Genomic DNA, 6,766 nt, shown 5'->3' with positions numbered 1-6,766 from the left:
GTTAGACAATGTTGATATGACCTAAATAATGTGCATCTGACCCAACACGGCCTCAAGCTCAATAAAATTTTTTGAATATAATTGTTATAAGGCCGAAAATAACAAAACCAAATAATTTTATTTTTTATTTTTTTATAGAAATATAGTTAATTTTTCATCAAATGGCACCAACTTTTGAGTATGCAGTTTTGTAGTTCACTCAATTTCAGTATCATAAAGTGCAAGTTTTAAATGGCTATAGGTTACCGTTGCTTTTGAGAATTTTTTTTGCTGATGATGTGCATTTTCTACGTATATGTATGGGGAAAAATGCCGAAAGGTGCAGGATGTAAAATACTTATTGTGGTGGCTTAACTCCTCCTAAATGATCGAAACGATTTTAATGATAATTTTTTAATGATAGCCGTTAGTGGCGCTGGAGTCGAGTTTTTGTTAAAAAGCGTCGTTTCGGAGGGACCAGGGATCAAAGTCAAATTAAATCAACCATCACAACCCTTGCGGTCCTTGCTCTACGGTGACTAAACAGAATGTGGACCAATGATTGGCACTTTGGAAATTGGCACCAACTTTACTATACAGATTCAAGGACGATTCACTATCGAGCCGCAAGGACTTCTTCCAAGTATAACGCTTTCGTCAGGTTATTTAAGACGGCAATGGAGGATATGCCTTCTGTCGACCACAAACCCAAGCGTGAACGTGAATTGCTGGCGAAAACGTTGGACCAAATGTTTCGATAAAAAAATTCATTTTGGGCGGGGCGAAGTTCGCCGGGTCTGCTAGTAATAAATAAATAAAAGGTGTTGAGCCTCTCTCCTTCGGGCACACAGAAAGGAGAATTCTACTTACAGGTCTATTATGCGCTGGTAACATAAATTTTGTAACCGGTAATTAAAGTGTCTGTAAATTTTTAAACTTTTTCGTATTCTGTGCGCTCTTGTAACCGGTAAATTTCGACCCCTTTGCGCAAAATTATCGTATGTTAAATTTTTTACGTAATTCACTTTTTGATGCATGTTTGTTCTCCATCCCATAAGGCAGGCTTTCCTATAGAGGGTGCCGTTAGTGGCTAGGGTATACTAGTGGTGTGGGCAAATTCTTTAAACTTCCCATACACAACACAAATGGCTTGCAGCAAAGGGATATTTCGCTTGGGTTGTCAAGCCGCTTGTGTTGTGTATTTCGCTCTTAAGAGCGACAAACCAAGCGAAATTTCCCTTTGCTTCAAGCCATTTGTGCTGTCTATGGGGTGTTTGAAGGTTTGACAAACCGCTTGAGGGAAATTTGAGCAAAAATCAAATTTTTTTGATTTTCTGGCCGCCATGTTGACGTTTGATCAAACCGCTTGCGATGTGGATGGTAAAATCGCCTCAATTGCAACTGAAATTTCACCAAGTGAAGACGTAAGGGAGAATAATGGTAGAAAACTAAAATGTTTTACATTGCTAACCGAAAGAAAACTAAAATTCTGTGCTTGAACGACTCATGTTTGCATGGTCTATGGCAAAATGGGAAAAGTATGTTTGACAAGCCGCTTGTGTGGTGTATTTCGCTCTTTAAGCGTAGTTCCCCAGTACTTTTTGTCAACGTCTCATCCACTTTTCTTCCCGTTTTCGGATTCATTTTTGGATTTTTTGCTGGCTGGGCGTAACAAGCGCAGCAGCTTCACGCACGTATATATGTTATTTATTCTTTGGAACTTCACAATCATACTGTGAAAGAGCGCAACAACACGATTTTAGAGGCAGCCGAGAACGAGCTTATAAAAAGTTTGAAAACTTTGAATTTTTTAGTTTGCAACTTGACGAAAGTACCGACGTAGTGGGACATACAGCCTTATTCTGTATCACGAACGATAGGCAACACGAACGATTCGTCTGCAGAGGAATGCTTCGAAAATTAGTCCGTCGGCATCATTTAAGCCGGTTTAAACACAATCGAGACCATTGCAACGTAATGTATGAAAAGCAAGACGAAGATGACCGATAGAGTTTAAAATCGCAATCTGAGAGATTGTCGTCTGCAGACGAATCGTTCGTTTTGCCTATCGTTCGTGATACAGAATAAGGCCCTTAATGTTCTTCTCGTGTTAGTGGGGTACCCATTCGCAATGCAAATCGAAGAAGAACTTTTGATGAGCGAAGTACTTGGGACTTACATTACTAGCGACGAAATTTTTAAAGCTATCGACAAATTTGTACGAGAACTACTCAACTACCGCAACTAGATTTAAAACCCGTATTGGATTACGCTGCGAAGATAACAGAGGCCTGCGAAATAAAAATACATCTTTGGCTTTTTTCTAGCACGTCGAAATTTTTTTTATTGGTGACATGTATATTTTAGAATGTCTAGCAATTCGGATGAAAACTCCATAAATAAACACAGAAAATCAGAAAAACGTATGTAACTTCGAAGTTAACGTTATCAAAATTGATAAATGTTATTTTCTTAGTGTTAACGCGCATTACCAGCGTTAACTTGGAAGGTTTAGAAAAAACCATTGTCGAATATTTTCCTAACATTGACTCTGAGGATGTCTACAGCTGGATTACAAACCCGTTTTCATGTGACCCGAAAAGTAAACCTACTGGGATGACAAATTAAGCTTTTGAAAACCTATGGACATCAGTGAAGTCAGCACTTGAATATTAAATACTACGAAGTGAGCCAAGAGAGTTCTGGATGTAAGTGTATGCAGAAACCACTGCTGTTGGCAAGATTGCATTAAAAACACTAGTGACTTTTACTTTTACATTTCTATGTGAGACTGCATTTTCACCAAATGCTTACATAAAAACAAATACACCAGCAAGCTTTCAGCGTCAAATGATTTCAGGGTAAAATTGTCAAAGATCCCAATAAACTTAAAGGAAATAGTGAAATCATCAAAACAATTTCAGTCCACAAATTAAAGCTAAAAGAGCATAAAGTTTGCATTGTGTTTTCTTGTTTTCGTAGACATTTGAAGAGTAGGGGTGCCACGAAATTTTTTTAGCACAACAAGGGTGCTGCGGTGATAAAAGTTTGGGAACCTCTGCCATAAGGCATCACCTGCTAAAATAATATAGCTGAAATCCCTTTAGCTACCATAAAAATTAACTGTAAATAATATCGTATATGACAATAAATTTTTTCTTGTGGGCGAAATGTGTGGGAAGACGTGAAAAAAGAAAGTTTTTTGCCAAAAAGCTCAGTCTCTTGCTCCTTAATAGTGTACTGTGGCGCAATTTAAAAACCTTACGTGTTCATGTCAGTGTTAGTTCAGATTGTCCACCTAACCCCGGTATCCTAAATGAAGCATTTCTAAATTGTACCTATTCCTCCTGTTCTCTCACCTTCTGACCCATTTTCCATTGTGGTGGTGTTTTTCATGGTCAAACGTTTGAGTTTTGTCTAGTGTCAGAAATTTATGTCGAAAAAAGTGTCTAAAAGATACGGTCAAATGCAATCGGTGTAGACGGTATTCCAATTAAATTTATAAAGATTATTTTAAAGCTAATCTTGCCAACCTAACTCACATAATAAACCACAGTTTTACAACGTCTTGTTTCCCTAATATGTGGAAAATTGCCACTGTCCTTCCGATAGCGAAAAACAAATCGGCGTGTAGCTCCAGTGACTCGTCCTATCAGTATACTTCATGCGCTGTCTAAAGTAGCAGAATCTCTAATGTCTGAGCAAATCTACTACCATGTTAGTAAATTCAATCTATTATCGCCTTTTCAATCTGGATTTAGAAGTAAGCACAGCTGTTCCACAGCAATGACCAAAATCCTTGATGATATTCGTATAAGCTTTGACAAAAATCACCTGACATTACTTTGCTTGCTAGATTTTTTCCAAAGCCTTTGATTCAGTGAACCACGAACTGCTTTGCTTAAAACTAAAGAACTATTTTGGCTTTGGACAATCTGCAGTGCGACTAATGGAGAGCTACTTGGTAGGCAGGTCCCAGTGTGTAAAAGTTAATTCGAAACTATCTAAGCTACGACCGCTGTCGTCTGGGGTTCCCCAAGGCTCTATCCTGGGGCCGCTCTTATTTGGTTTGTTTGTGAACGACGTATTCTCTACTTTTCAACAAGCCAGTATGCACGCTTACGCTGATGACATCCAACTATATATGTCCAGGCCTCTAGACCAGTCCAGGGCATCGCAAAATGGTCTTTGTCTTAATTGTGATAAGTGTTACGTGTTACCTATTTGTAAGAAGCGTCTGAACCTCATAGATATTCCATCACTATACTTTGGGGATAAATATATTAAATTTGTATCCAAGGTTATGGTAAGGTTAAGGTTAAGGTATCTCGGTTATGTTATTAATACTAGTCTTTCGTGTGTTGATCATATAAACTCCATTGTCGGAAAGGTGTATTATACTTTGAGAAACTTAAGAATGTCTGCCTCTTTTACACCAGTTGATATCAGGCGGAAACTTGCAATACAGCTTATACTTCCTATAATATGCTATCCTGAACTAGTTTATAGCAAGCTAGACTCTCAATCAGCGCATAAAATTGAGGTAACTTTCAACCATATTACGCGCTATGTATTTGGGATAGCAAAATTTGAGCATATCTCTGCCTGGAGGGCAAGCCAGCAGCAAGCTAGAAATTGTATATTCCTATTTCGTCTTATGATGGATAAGACTCCCGGCTATCTTTATGAAAAATTAATATTTCCAAAATCAACACGTGTAAGTGACCTAATTGTCCCTAGCTATAACTATCTCAGCTCTGCAAGGCTATTTTTTGTCAACGCTATTCGTATATGGAACGCTATTCCAGCCTCTATCCGTAGTACTTTGAATAAAAGCAAATTTAAGAAATTATCGTATGTGCAAAGAAATTAGAATGGGAAGTGCATTGCTCGCATTCGTCATGCCTCTATTCGCTTCACCGTTATCAATACCTGTTATTTTGTTATAATTATGTCTTTATTTTAATTTTTTTAAATAAATTCACGGCACTTTATAAATATTTACTTATCGTTGACAAAAGACAGCTAATGACATAAGTCTTTATTGCGACAGTTGCGCTGGTAAAAACCATAACAAAGCCGTAATAGCAATGCTGTCATATTTTTTAAATTCTTCGACCTTTATAAATAAGATTAAGATAACATATTTACTTGATTCTGTGCATAGTACAATTGAATCTTTTGTACGAAATCGTACTATTTGGGCAACTAGTGAATGGCCCATAATGATTCGCAATGCACGAACCAACCCTTCAAGTTACCACTGCATCGAAATTGGCCACTCTGAGTTTAAAAACTGGAAGTTTTTGCAGATGATTTGTTACCCAACAAAATTAAAATAAACTTAAATAAGCTTCGTAAAGCTACATTCGAAAAAAACTCAAGTAAAATTGAACTCATGTACGGTTATTATGTTAGTTCTGCTAAAAAAGTCATGAACAACTTAAGTTTTACTTATAAGCTAGAAACGTTGTACCATAAGTCCTTATGCATATCCACAAAAAAAAAAATTTAATTAAAATTTGCAAAATCTTTGTTTTAAAAATTGCATACCATCAAAATATCACAATGAATATTTAAATTAAAATATTCATCAAAATTAAAAGACTTGTTAAATGAAAGCGACGACGAGGATTACGACGGTTTCAAAACATTAATTTTAATTAAACCTATGTCTTTGTTGAACGTTACTATTGTTTAATATTAATGTAAAAACTTAATAATAAAGAAAAATTAATAAACTCCAGATTTTTCGCAAATCTAAATAATTACCGTTATGTTTCAGTTTATGTGCAATTTCAACTGTTATAAATGTTATCGCAAGTACCAAACTTGGAGCGTACATTTATAAAATCTTGTGGATAAAATTATCGTATGTGCCTAAAAACATGTATATTAAAAAAAAAAGAAAATTTTCCACGAAAAAAGCTTCTTCAACATCTCGCTCATCTGCGCCCATGCCCCGATGAAAGAGAAGGATGAGGCATCCAAGGATCTCTTCTATGAGCGCTTGGAGCGCATACGAGCGCTGCCCCCGTCATGATATCAAAATCGTGCTTGGCGACTTCAATGCCAGGGTGGGCAAGGAAGGGATCTTTGGAACCACCGTCGGAAAATTCAGCCTCCACGGCGAAACGTCCGACAACGGATTGCGGCTGATCGACTTCGCCGGGGCCCGAAACAGTATGCAGTAGTATGCAGTACTAGGTTCAAGCGTAAAAAGATCCATCAAGATACGTGGCTGTCTCCGGATCGAAAAAACGAGAAGCCAAATCGATCATGTTGTGATAGACGGAAGGCACGCTTCCAGTGTTTTAGACGTACGCACACTCCGAGGCCCAAACATCGACTCGGACCACTATCTTGTTGCAGCCAAGATACGCATCCGCCTCTGTGCAGCAAAAAATGTGCGCCCAAATATACAAGGAAAGCTTAACGTCAAAAAGCTGCAATCACAACAGACAGCCAGCGCTTTCGCTACTCGACTCTCACACCTGCTCTCAGAGAGCATTCTTCAACAAACCGACATATGCGAGCAGTGGAACCACTTTTCCCGCTCATTAAGTACCGCCGCCGAAGAAGTAGTCGGATTTCAGCGAGCCCGAAAGAACAACTGGTACGATGAGGAGTGTCAGGAAGCTGCAGAGAAAAAAGATGGCCACAGGGCCACGCTGTGGTCGGGCGCAACGCGCGCTATGTGGGACCGCTATAGGGATTTGAAGAGGGAAGCGAGACGTATTTGTCGCAATAAGAAGAGAGAGGCCGAAATACGTGAGTGCGAAGAGCT

The sequence above is a fragment of the Rhagoletis pomonella genome, unplaced genomic scaffold, assembly GCF_013731165.1.
Source record: "Rhagoletis pomonella isolate Grant_MI unplaced genomic scaffold, Rhpom_1.0 Rhpom_scaffold_00002, whole genome shotgun sequence".
In the NCBI taxonomy this organism is placed as follows: domain Eukaryota; kingdom Metazoa; phylum Arthropoda; class Insecta; order Diptera; family Tephritidae; genus Rhagoletis; species Rhagoletis pomonella.
Note: the sequence above shows the minus strand (reverse complement) of the source record.